The 12,932-nt window shown below is 44.0% G+C and overlaps 1 pseudogene; it reads left to right on the top strand.

Annotated features, from left to right (window-relative positions):
* The window catches only part of LOC115309480, a 60,083-nt pseudogene that overhangs the window by 32,058 nt on the left and 15,093 nt on the right, over positions 1 to 12,932 (top strand).

Below are 12,932 nucleotides of genomic sequence, written 5' to 3'. Positions count from 1 at the left end.
ACAAAAATTTTGAAAGCGCTCTTGTGACGTCGCGCTTTAGGGAAGTGCTTTCACAGCGCTTTAAAAATGACTCTATGCAGCCTCGATTAATTAAATTAGCAAATAATTTTGATATTTGAGATTCTGGAGGTCAAATGAAGAAGATTGAAAAGTGTTTTCTCAAATACAAAACCGCTTCAGCCTCTCTCTAGGCATAGTATGTTCCTGAAATTTTTAATCAGTGAAAATAGACCCATGGTTCCACATAGAAACTTGCTAAGCATCATCAAAACACACTAAATCAATTTTCTTTGTGAAGATATAAGACAAGAGCAGCATCTTATGGTGTTCTAGAAAAATCGTCAATTTGGACGCGTTTCCAGACTTTGGTTTCTTACCAGAGCGCATCTTTGCACCTGCGGTCCTGCTGCCCGGTGGCCGCATTGCGAAGCCGCCCCCTCGCCTCCCTCGTAGGATGGAGGGAAGCAAGGCGCACGTGCATTGCGTGTCTAAGGGGGAACAGGACCTTGGGCGCAGAGATGAGCTCTGATAAGAAACTGAAACCTAGAAACTCGTCCAATAAAGCATTTTTACAGAACGCGTAAAATGCTACCCCTGCATTATATTCTTCTAAAAAAGTTGATTTTATGGTTTTCAGTGACTCAGCAAGTTTCTAATAGAAATCATATTTTCATTTTCACTAATTAAAAAGTTAATTAACAAATTGTATTTAATTATCTGACTGATCGTTACGACTAGGTCCCTATACTATGTACGCCTGGCCATATAACTCGCCTGCACAAATCGCATTAATTTAGCTTTCACGACCTTTCTAAACATATATGTAACGCTTAAAACTAAATCGCCCTTTACAACAGTGAAAAGGCGAAACCACCATGTTGGAGCCATATGGCTCGACCATGTCGGTATCGCCTTTTCGCTGGTATAGAATGTCCCATATTACGTTATGGATGTATGGTTCCGTCCGCCTACATGGTTCCGCCATAATCCACCTTCGCCGGTATAGGATGTCCCATAATACGACACGCTTGTATGGTTCTGCTTACCTGTATGGTTCCGCCTTAATCCACTATACTGGAGCTGCCTTTTCGCTTGTATAGGATGTCCCATATTACGGTTACGCTTGTATGAGCCTTTTCCATCATCTTTCCATCGTCGAAATTTTCCAACAGGGTAAGTTTTTATACATCAAATAAATGAATACAAGATGTCATATATTTTTGTAGTGAACTATTCCTACGAAACGAAAGCAAGCTACTTTGGTTTTACTCGTTCCCGAACAAAATGTTTGGCTAAAATTGATCAGTGAGATATATGCAGTTTTTTTTTTATTTTGCAGTTCATTATGCACACTTAACAGAACGAGAAGCTAGGGGCGACATCCACAAAGGTGAGTGAAATTGACTAGTTTTAATTGATCATTCACGCGACAAAACGCATGAACTTTATTCATTACATTAAACACAATTAGGAATTTTTTAGTATTTATAGAAACCAGCACATTATTACGTACATTGAGTAAAATAATTCCTTTCAATGCGATAGTATAGGTTATGGCAATATCCTTCAGTCTGGAGATTATCAGAAGTAAGGGTCAATAACACCTCGATTTCTTATGCTCATCCTATGTAGAACAATCAATTTATAAAACGAAGCTTATAGTTTGCAAGCAAATATTTCAGTCTATTTTCTTTATCTTCAATTGCATTAATTAAAATCATCTTGCGCTTGTGCGGCACCATGTGGGAATCATCGCTCTGAATATTTATAAGCGATTATATATAATTTTTGGCGTTCCGAAATGTATTCAATTCTTGTTTGAAGTTTAAAAAAAAAGCACAATTACGGAGAATGTTTTCTTGTTTCTTTGTGCCGGGGGGTTCCAGCCACGAACGAGTAAAGTAGACAATTTTAAGTAATTTTTAATCGTTCGTTTTTCGCACGGCCCTTTGTTTTATTAATCAAATTCCGAACACCAAAATGTGCAGAGGCCTGGACGAAGATTGGGCTTTTGTGTTGTTGTTTAAAGGGCAACTCCGCTCAATTCCGAAAAATTAAGGCTTCCATGTGATTCAAATTCACAAAGCACTACTAAACAACTCTACGTCTTCGGATTCGCGAAATGTGAAATATTATTTGTGTAATCCTAATATAAACATCCGCTGATACCGAAACCGAAACTTCGGTTGCGTCAGGCAACATTGGTCTAGGGTCGTCAGAGTGATGCACGTCATGTCGAACCACGTGGTCTTGTGACGTTCGGGAGGGAGCGAGAAACAAAACAAGCGACGCGGGCAGGTCTTTTTTTTTTTTTTTTGACGCGGGCAGGTTGCTTCGCAGGGCGTGGGCGGTGATGGCCCGGGGATAGCGAGAAGGGGAGGAGACGAAAGAGGAGAAGGGGAGCGGAGAAACAGACCGATAAGCGCGCAGGGCAGCGCAAACTAGCGGATCCGTGTTACGGTGATCACGTGAACGCCCGGTCAGCCAACACCGGGAGGAGAAACTCATGACGTCATCGTTCAATTTCGCTCTGAGAAGTAAAAACAAGCAAAACGTGAGAATGACGTAAGCATGCCTCTGACGTAGTGGTTCAACGTTGGCCGCTCCAACTCCGTGGCATTGACTGCCCTGATGATTGCGCCTCGCGCCGGACGCTCGAGTTGGCAGATTTTGGCGACTTGGCTCGCTTGAAGGTTTGCTGGCCAGTTTATTAAATATATAAACGGATTTATATCGTAATATTAGACATGGGGTCTTCCTATATGATACTGAAGAGGGCTACATAGTTTTCTAAATATCAAAAATGAAGCGGAGTTGCCCTTTAAGGCATTGAGAAGCAGAACAAGCCCAAGTCGGGCTTAACGTTACCCTCTTCGTGAACAGTCTGGGCATGCTGGCCCTAATACACCAAACAAATTCTATAGTTATGATTCACTCCATGGTAGTTTGGGTGTCATCTAGAATCTTTGGCCCAAAATTGCTAAACAAGTGCCAGACTTAGGCTTACTGTCAAATTGTTCTTCTGCCATGAGGCAACTTTTTGCCTAAATATTCAAAAAAAGTTCCAAAGTGAGCTTTGACCTCCTTATGGTTCCGCAGTCATCTGGCCACTCTTGGACAAAATGGCCAAGCAAGTGCCAGAGTTAGGCTTTCTACCTGGTAGTTCAGGTATTATCTTGGACCTTAGGGCCCAGATGGCTCAACATGTGCCAAAGATAGGGTTCATTTCTTCATAGTTCCTTTAGGCATCTTTGGACTCAAATCGCCGCACAAGCGCCGCAGCAATAGGTTCACTCCTCCAAAATTAGGCTTGACTTCCAGTTAGTTTGGTTGCAATCTGGCATGCCTCAGACTAAATTCACCTGAAAAGTGACGCGTCGAAGTTAGGTTTTATTTTCTGGTAGTCCGTCTACCATCTGATATATTTTGAACTTACGGAAATATGTGCTGTCACTTAGAAAGACGACTGGGTGAATACCATCATGGTCGATATGAATTCACTAAAAAAAACACCCGCGCATGGCCTCTCCCTCTTTTTTTGACATCCAAAACCTTGGCTACATTCCGTTATCCCATTTAGCCGCTGTGAACCAGATGTGACTCCTAAAAACTTTGCATTTGTACATATTGTGGGTTTATCTCTGGTCCCGAAGCTGAAACAAACAAATCGTCTCTCCTCTCTGCTCAGTATAAAGCGAAAAAGAGGGATACCATATCTACTTACACTCTAACCGATATTTCTGCAGTGCCAGAGTTAGGCTATCAGGACAAATCTCGCTGGCGTTTTTTTTTTATATACGTATGGGGATAAAAAACCGATCGGGTATTGGCACGGTGCGGGTAGCCTGTCACGTATTCAAAAAAAAATATAATTGAATTTCGCCCACAACGTTTTTATTCAAGTTTGGGTGTCTTGTGAATTCTTTACCATAATGTGGGCTAAATATTTTGCCGCAGCTGCACAAGACAATGCGGATTTTTAAGCCGCAGAATGCGCTCGACATTTTTGCCCGCGCGTAGGTAAACGGGTCATCGTCAAGAGTTGCTTATTGGCCAAAGGACGCCCCTTAGACTGCTTTAACGTTACCGTAACTGCTACCATCCCGCCAGCGCTGCATGACACTGACGTGAAAAGGTCTCCTCAACACAAACAATTCTCATGAGACGTGTTGGAAAAGCGGGCATAGTTCTGTGTTTGTCTTGCATTGTTACTGATTACTGTTAAATCATGGTCATAAAAAAGTCGTTCTTCTACAGCTCACGCCTGCTTCACACTCCGCCAACCCAAAATCAAATCTTAACGGCAGCAACTTTTTTGTTGGCATTTGGCGATGTTAAGGAGGATGACGAAATATGATAATGCTGCGTCAAACGTTTTTGTCGGTTTTGTCCTAGTGTATGTTCGGCAGCACTCTTGTGGCTAACAAAATACAAGCCAAACTTCAGCGTATTATAGGTATTTCCTTGGCGTTTTCTGCACTAATTTGGCACGCCAGTGGCTGGCAAGAGGAAGGTCAATCGTTGGCATTCTCCTGAATCCCTAAATAAGATTTATTTTCGGAGTTGTGCCTCAAGTATGGCACTTACATTGGCACTCTTGATAGAAGACAACTATAACATGATTCAGGATTGCCGAACTAGGGCCATTGTTAGGCAAACTAGTTTGCCACAGACAAGCGCTATGGAGCAAAATGTCACAAGGCATAAGTTAGGCCCTTCCGCGCTCCACACTTTTGCCAAATTAGGCGCTTGTTTGGCGTCGTACCTGGGTAGAATGCTGATTCTTATTATAATGCATTTTGCAACACGCAATAATGCTTAACATGCTCAGAAAGGTGTAAGGTGTAAAAAATAAAAATAAAGTGATTAAAATAAAGCTTTTCATTACTACGTTCCACATTCAAATTTTATTTCAGTGGCAAGACAACGCCTGCGGAACTTGCCACGAACAGTTACGGTTGAAACGAGAATAGTCTACGACGATGCTCTTCAAAAACTGAAAGGAAGGAATCTTAATCAATATTTGGGAATAGTAATGAATAAGGTAAGCCTTTATGTACTTGAACTTTGGACGTTATGGATGTTATAGAAACAAAGCTGCGGACGTAATGGTGTGAGTCAAGTCGCCACTTGCGTCGTCGGCGCACTAACCGATATCAAGTTTTCAAGATATTGATGACATGACTGAAACGAGTTTTTCAAGTGTAGTTCTGGTGAGCGCTTATGGCGCCTCGTTCATGCAATCTACAAGTTTCTTGGACATCCATGCCATGGCGCATGTATTATACTAAATTTTCAACTGACCATTCAGGAACATCTTAATGTTCCATTGGATTGTTTATATCACAGTCGTAAAATATAAGTAAGCTGTAATTAAGCCTTACGACGCATATAGTTTTCTTCCTGGGCTCCTCATTCTTTTGCATTGAATCTGATAAATCACATTAAAAATTGATAATTTTTCTTTTCTTGACGAAATATCAAAGTGTTCGCCATAACCCGGGACTGTGATAACCCATAAATTATAAAACAAAATTAATTATAGTTTTGATATTTTCGTTATACCATTTTTCAACTAAATGTCCCAAGAAGTTGTCCATCGCAATTTCAAAAATCGTGTTTAGGAACGCGGTGACTGATTAAGAAATAGCAAAGAGCCGCATTAAGGAACAATTTTTCATTTATCTTGTTTGAACACGAATTGTAATTTCTGTCGATACTGAAAATTTCAACACAACTCCTAAAGCCGATAACTAATATGTCAATTCAAGAATGTTAATTACTTAGCTAACTTACCAAGATGATTATCGCCTTTTCTTTTGTCAGCCGAGCTTGATACATGGTGAATACAACACTCGTATACTTTACCCTCTAAAAAAGTAAAATTGCGTAATAAATAAAATAGCCTGATAAGGTCAAATATTTTATTACCACAAATATTTTCCAAGTGCTGGGAAGAAATGCGGGTGCAATCGCTGCAGCCACGGGCCTATGCCGGCTGTCGCTGGAGCGTTTCGAATAGGCGTAAACAATTTTATCGGCGTGTATTTATCCTTCTACGTTTGTCTCAAATGATAATTTAACCTTCACTGGCACAGCTCCGGTCAGTTATGCATAAGAAGGCAACATTCAGTTAAGAAGCATTGTTGTAAAACACAGAAATGAAGAAAAAACTCCAAGTGTAAAACGCTCCAAAATACGAAACTGTATTTGAAGCTTCCACAGTTGTTGGCATCATTTCGCTGATTGCAATTAATTTCTGTACGTTCTTTTTTGTTTTTGTGTAAAAAAGTAAACGTTTTTTAACAAATTATAAACGAGTCCTGAATAATATCGAGTTATTCGAGCAAACCAAACAAATCAACCTTGTGAGAGGTTCATATTTGCAAGATACGACCGTTCTAGCCTCACGTATTTTATGACGGTATTAAAGATAATTCAGTCCTCGTTTCGAAGTTACGACAATGCCGTTGCAGTGGTTTGCCTTAGTATTTTCACACACCTTCATTATTTAGGCTAGTGTTACGTGTGGTTGGGACGACAACGACTAGGCAGTCCGGGGTTGTTCTGGAAGTGTGTATTGTCCGACAGGCAGACAGAAAGAGGCTCTTTCTGCTCAATGCACATGGTTAAATCTCCTCCAGACAAGTGCTTACCCCCCCCTGACGGGGCAAAATTCAGCGCCCCCCCCCCCCCCCCCCGCATCGCACATTGCGACAGCGCTCCATCAAAAGAGCAACAAAACACGATATCTTTTCTGTGCGCACTTATCACCGTCTGTAATGTATATTCAAGTAGAACGAGGCTAAACAAGCACCTTGCATTTAATATTGGTTCAGAGTGAGGTAACAAGAACCCTGCATTTACTATTGGTTGAGAGTGAGGTAACAAGTAGCAGGTAACAAGGTAACAAGTAAAGTAACAAGTAGAATGAGACTATACAAGCACCCTCCAATTAATATTAGTTGAGAGTAAGGGAACGTTTAAATTTAGATTTGTTTATATCAACAACATTCTCACTCTTAACATTTCTTCATGGTTTACAGTTAAGTTTCATACTAAATTATGGCCAGATCAGATTTTACTATAGCATCATAGTCTCGTTACATTGGGAACAATCGCTCCTAGGAGAGCGCTTGCTCAGGTCAGAATTGATAATAAAAGACTATGAAATTATAGTTGATCTACCTTTATTGTGAAGGACAGTCTTATTCATAATTGTATATGTTGCATTTCTTAAAGGAAAAAGAAACTTACTTAGTGCAGTGGAAAAACCTTATTATACACAATCGAATACATCCCCCAAAACACCCACAACTCACCAAGGTTAGAGCAAACATAATGCATATGCATCACCCCATAAAATATGCATTGACATCAGAGACTACTCAACATCCAATATAACAAGCAGTAATCTTAGGAAGGATTAGATAAAAAGCGCACTAAGTAAATACATTTTCCAGGGTAACTTACGACTTGAAGCAAAGACACAGACGAAGCGTGAGATGGATGCGGGACATTTGTTTTATTAAATTCTCATATGCTAACCTTGCCTCTCAACGATTTTGGCATTTTCGCAGCACGGCACCTCTTAACTACATCAAATGGTTCAGAAGCGTATCATATGTTCTCGGTAAATTTAACAAGATAATGTACGAAAACAAGGCAAGGGGGTAATTCACCCTTATAGATTAAAGATATTGAAATAATTTTTCATACTATGGACATAAATGGGTCGAGATCCAATCATTCGTTCACCGATCTGTGTTTATTGATATTTGCCAATATAGCTTAAGGCCACAGCGTCTTGCGTTTTTTACTATTTGTGACTTATAAGTGAGTTTAGTGCACAAACTGCCTAATATGTTTTGCAGTGATTACGAAAAACAAAATGAAGGAAACAATGAAGAGGCTGACTAACGGAAGGATCTTAAAAAAATTTTCTGCGAAAAAAGTACATGGCATAGAATAGTTGGCCTGATGAATTTCTGCCCTAGACAGAATTTATTAAAACATTTAATATACATTACTTTTTTATATATAATATAAAACGAGGACGATGTTTATCAAGTTAGCAGCACTGAATCTTTGAACTCCAGTTTTTGCTTGATTTCGCCTGTTTTGGGGGCTTATGGCCCCCCAAAAGACGACGACGAAGCATGGGAGCCCTCCCGGAGCCGGAACGAAGAATCTTCTGCTGGTTGGGACCAGAGCAGAAAGGCAGAGAACCGGAATGAAGGCCTTGTTACACACAACAGCACCGACGGCAAAGCTAAGCCTAATGGCAGCTGCTGACGCGACTAACGCAGCGACAGGAGTGAATCAGCTCTTCACGTTGGGAAAAGGCTTTTTGCTGACCAAGACTGCACCGACCCTCGGCCAGAAATCCCGGGAGGGCGACCAGAACACCACAAGGGCTCCAAGCGACCCGACAACCAATGACGCCGAGCAACAGCAGCTTTGCCTGGTGGAGGCGATCCTGACGTTCGACGAGGCGGTGAAAGCCGACGATCACCACATTGAAATTCATGCGTCGGGACAGCCGACACTCCGAAATTCGGATTATCTGAGCTCTGCCGATGTGAATTTTCACCAAGCTTCGCGGAGCTCGCGGGACCCATCAGGTGATGAGGAGATACACCAAGCTGCTTGGTCAACCGTCGTCTCTAGAGGCGCCCGGAAGAAAGCGATAGCGCCGACACTTATGAAGAAACAGATGGGAGGTTATGATATGAAACACGACAAAGTCATCTCACGACCACGTGAGTGAGTGCGTGTGACAGAGTTGTCGCCAAAAGATCTGAAGAGTGCCCTAGCAAAGGCTATTCACAACCATTCCAAATACGATAGGTGCTATCGAATTAGGATCCAGGAGGTCACTAATATCATTGCGATGGAAACTTGGTTTCCACACCTTGCGGAGCACTTTCTAAAGCTGAAGACAATACGAACACCAGACAAGGAGACCCCAGTTTCCACATACATCGCCGTGACTGGGAACCAGGTCAGAGGGGTAATCTACGGGATCGACACGACCGACGATCCAGAAAACCTGCTACCGAACCTGGCGAACACTACACACTGAATCCTGGATGCGAAACCGATGGGCAAGAACGGTAAGACTACCGTAATCACTTCCGAGGGTAAGAGAACCCCAAGCTATGTCACACACTACGATTCCATGAGGGATGTATGTGAATACAGACCCCGCGAAGTTGTGTGCACGCATTGTCACGCTGTCGGACACAAAGCGGACATCTGCCCTAACGAAGAAGAGCAGAGATGACCGGACTGCGGAAGGGAACACACGCACGGAGAAGATGGCTGCGTGGGCACCTCCCACGCAGCCATCTTCCCACGCTGCTCCAAAACAGTGTTTTGGAGCAGCAAAAGTAGCTTTTAAAGCAGATATTTTAATAAAAATAAAAATATTTGTTTTAAATGCTGGACACGCGAAGGGAATCTTGCTCGCCGAAATAAACCAATTATGGGCAAGTTTGGCCACCTGGGAGTCTTTCAAGGTGTAACTGAAACGCCAATGACATGACACATTTCTTTTTGCTTTTCAAAACATTCTGCAAGGCTGGAGCAATCTTTGCTTTAGCTTAGGATAGTATTGAATGTCCAATTTCAATGTCTCCAAAGAGACATTGCGACATCCCACAAGTGTACAGTGCTGTAGGCGTTGCCAAGCAATTCCAAAAAACCGCTTGGCACCGTTTTACTGATTGCCGACGGGCCAGATTTTCGTCAAAAGTAATTAAATGTAAAACACTGAATTGCAAGCGTTTTGGCTGGTGCCTCTGTCGTGCAATTATGTTCGCATCGTTGGTTCGCATGCACATGAGGCAACTCCGGTAGGCTTGTAGGTGCACGTGCTTTGTCGCGCGAGCGAAACGGCTGTTCGATCGAAACCGAAACCATGCCTCTCCGCTCCGTCCCAACTGGTTGCCAAAAGTCTATGCAAAATGTAACTGCCCAGCATGAGACAAAAAAGAGTCCAGCGCCCAGTGGCATATCCAAGGGGGGGGGGGGGGGGTGGGGGGGACCGTGGGGGCGCTTGCCCCCCCCCCAAACGCCTCGCCAGGCAACCCCCCCCCCCCCCCCCCGGGGTTCTTCGTCAGCTCGAAGAAAAAACGTAAGCAATCGACGCGAGGGACAATAGATTAAAATCAGCGGTGGGTGGACGCGCCTGCTGGGCGCTTCCAAAGTAGGGTTTATCTCCGTCAAGGTCATGGTAGGTTTTCCCGACAGGTGACGGCGCCAGGACTTTCGAAGTGGAGAGGCAGTGGGGAGGCGCACCAAATATCAGGGTCCACGACTGCTGGCACTCTTCGAAACAAGGCCAGCACGTCGAGCACGGGGGGGAAATAGATTCAACATATCTAGTCCCCTTTCTCTCTCTCTCTCTGTCTCTGTCTCCCTCTCTCTCTTTGGAGGTTGTCTGCGAAAAGTTTGTGCCCTGAAAGCTCCCAAACGCAGACGCCAAGCAGCCTTCCTCAAGGGTACGATCCTATACACAGCGGATTAACCTTCCTCTCGCCGCCTTTTCATCTCTTTTCGTTTGATGGTTTCTTCGTGGTTTTGGGCTTGTCTTTTGGCATGTCTTTTTTGGCTTGCTTTGAGATGCTGCCACCCACGGGCTCACTAAAGGTATCTTATTGGCACGGTGTGCTCATTGCCAAGGGAAGTGTGGAGGGAACGTACCGGGAGGAGACGTTCCAGGGGGAGGCGGGGGGGGGGGGGGGAGATGCAGCCTGTACAACCAGGTGACCAATTGTTTTTCTTCTCAACTGAGAGAGGAAGCAAATGCTCTGGGTACAGTGTAGTCTGTGTCTGAGCTTCTCCTGAAGACGCTTCGGACTTCCCCACGACCTTGGCTTAAACATAAGCCCGCTTTCATCCTCGCCTCCATCCCTCACTGAGGATCAGCGCCGCAGTGCGGAATACAGAAAGAAGCCGACGAGCGCCAGAAGGGGGAGATGCTTCCTCTAATGGGCTTCATACTGCCTGCGATACGACTTCTCGTGGCGGGAAGCTAATAAAAGAAAGATAAACGGTACGAGCACTCTAAACGCTGGAGGCTGCTCACACGCGGTCCTCAAGCCGACGCTTTAGGCATTTATTTGTATACAATGCCGTTTCAACTTAGGGTGGCGTTTCAACTTAGGAAAGGCGCCCGCTACTCCTTGTCTCCCCTTGGCGCCATCGTAACTATTCGAGTTAAACGCGGCTTCTGTGGATTGACGGCAGAGCTTTCGCGCGGCTTTGCAGGTGCGAATATGTGTGTGTCGAACGGAACAGAGGGGCGGGGCTTGCTGGTTTGCGACTGCGGCTTCGAATTCTCTACCTAGGGACTTGGGGAAAACGAGCCCTTTCAAAGATTCGACTATACATAAATTAAATAGACAGTGCCTGTGCCCGTTCGAGTAAACACCTACTCCCAAACATCCATGCTGCAGTCGTGATCGGCCTTTAGCCCAGTTGTGATTCGCCGACCGGACAACCGCTCTGCCCCATCATATCTCTGCACCTGTCCTCTCGACCCTGACGAATGAGCAAACTACCCAGAAACAAGTAAGTGTTCCTTTCATACAGAAAATATCCAGACGAAGTGCAATTGAATATAATTTGGAAGGATCCATTGCTGGTTTAAGGTCTTGTCTAAGTTTAAAAATTATAGTTGCCGAACTGCAACATGCTTTCAAAAATATTCAACAATTATTCGCTTTCGTTCTCTCGAGTTGCATCTAGAACACGTGAAAACACGAGTTTGGGTTGGCAATGCCACATGTGCTGCGCTCTGGACCTTCTAAATATACGGCGAACAACCAAAGAACTTGCCTGGCAGCTTTCGTTTCGCTCGCTGCGTCAACAGTGTTTTGACGCCGCGAGCAGCGTCGAAGCCGCCGGGCCATTTTTGTCACTTGTTTACAACGTACTAGCTCCACTGAAGCAACCGGCGACAATGAAAAGTATGTTTTAAAACCACGTTCTGCATTTTGGCACTGAATATAAAGTTCTAACTACTATGCCAAGCTTAATCTCAAAGAACAGCCGAGTTTTTGATTAAAACGTTTTTCGCATTGTCGTTAGCTGCATGAGCTTCCTCCGTATAGTTGGCAAAGGTTGGCTCTTCGTCCATGGTCTGCGAGTGTAACGAGAATATATAAATATTCAAGCAAAAGGAGCCCAAAAGTTGTAGCCCCGCCGGGGATATCTGAGCCATCAAGTTACACTGTCTGCAATTGTCAAAGCAACTATGGCACCAAACATTCATCCGCAGTAGTTAAACTTCTTTTTCTATTTCTACCGCGCTGCCACACGAATGGAGTAATCCCGTTTCCTATGATCTACAAAAATCCTTGCGTTATGGTGTTCAGAAAGGATAGTGCCACCACAATTTTCTAGATACTTACCTCTAGCGTGGCCACCCGAAAGGTTTTAATTCAGAGTACACCCCCGACAGGTAAACCGATACAAAAGCTCTCAAGATAGTAAAAAACGATAACTCCACAAAAAATATAAAAAATCCCCCCCCCCCCGCCGTTTTACACCGAGGAACCGCCCCCCCCCCCCCCCCCCCCCCCTAAAATGGAGGTCTGGATCCGCCCCTGCCAGCGCCGCGTGCTTGCGAGGCCGGCAGGCGAGGGTACGAGTTAAACACTGAAAAAAAGAACCTGAGCGCATTGATGCAAGACATCGCGAGCCAGGCTCGCTTTGTGCAACGACTGAACTCGAGACAAACAAGCGTGCTCTGTGGGTTCAGCGTGCAGACATCCCCTTCTTTGCTTTAGCTCACTTAAACTTTTCTTCACAACACATTTTTCATGTACCGGGGTCCCTCTTGAAAGAAAGCCCACCAAGAGAAACCTAGGTAATCAATACTTCGACTCAGCAGTCTTTGTGCTAGAGAGGGATTTTTGTAGCAG

Source organism: Ixodes scapularis, unplaced genomic scaffold (genome assembly GCF_016920785.2).
Source record: "Ixodes scapularis isolate PalLabHiFi unplaced genomic scaffold, ASM1692078v2 PGA_scaffold3__209_contigs__length_174095766, whole genome shotgun sequence".
NCBI lineage: Eukaryota > Metazoa > Arthropoda > Arachnida > Ixodida > Ixodidae > Ixodes > Ixodes scapularis.
This window is presented reverse-complemented; position numbering and strand designations above follow the sequence as displayed.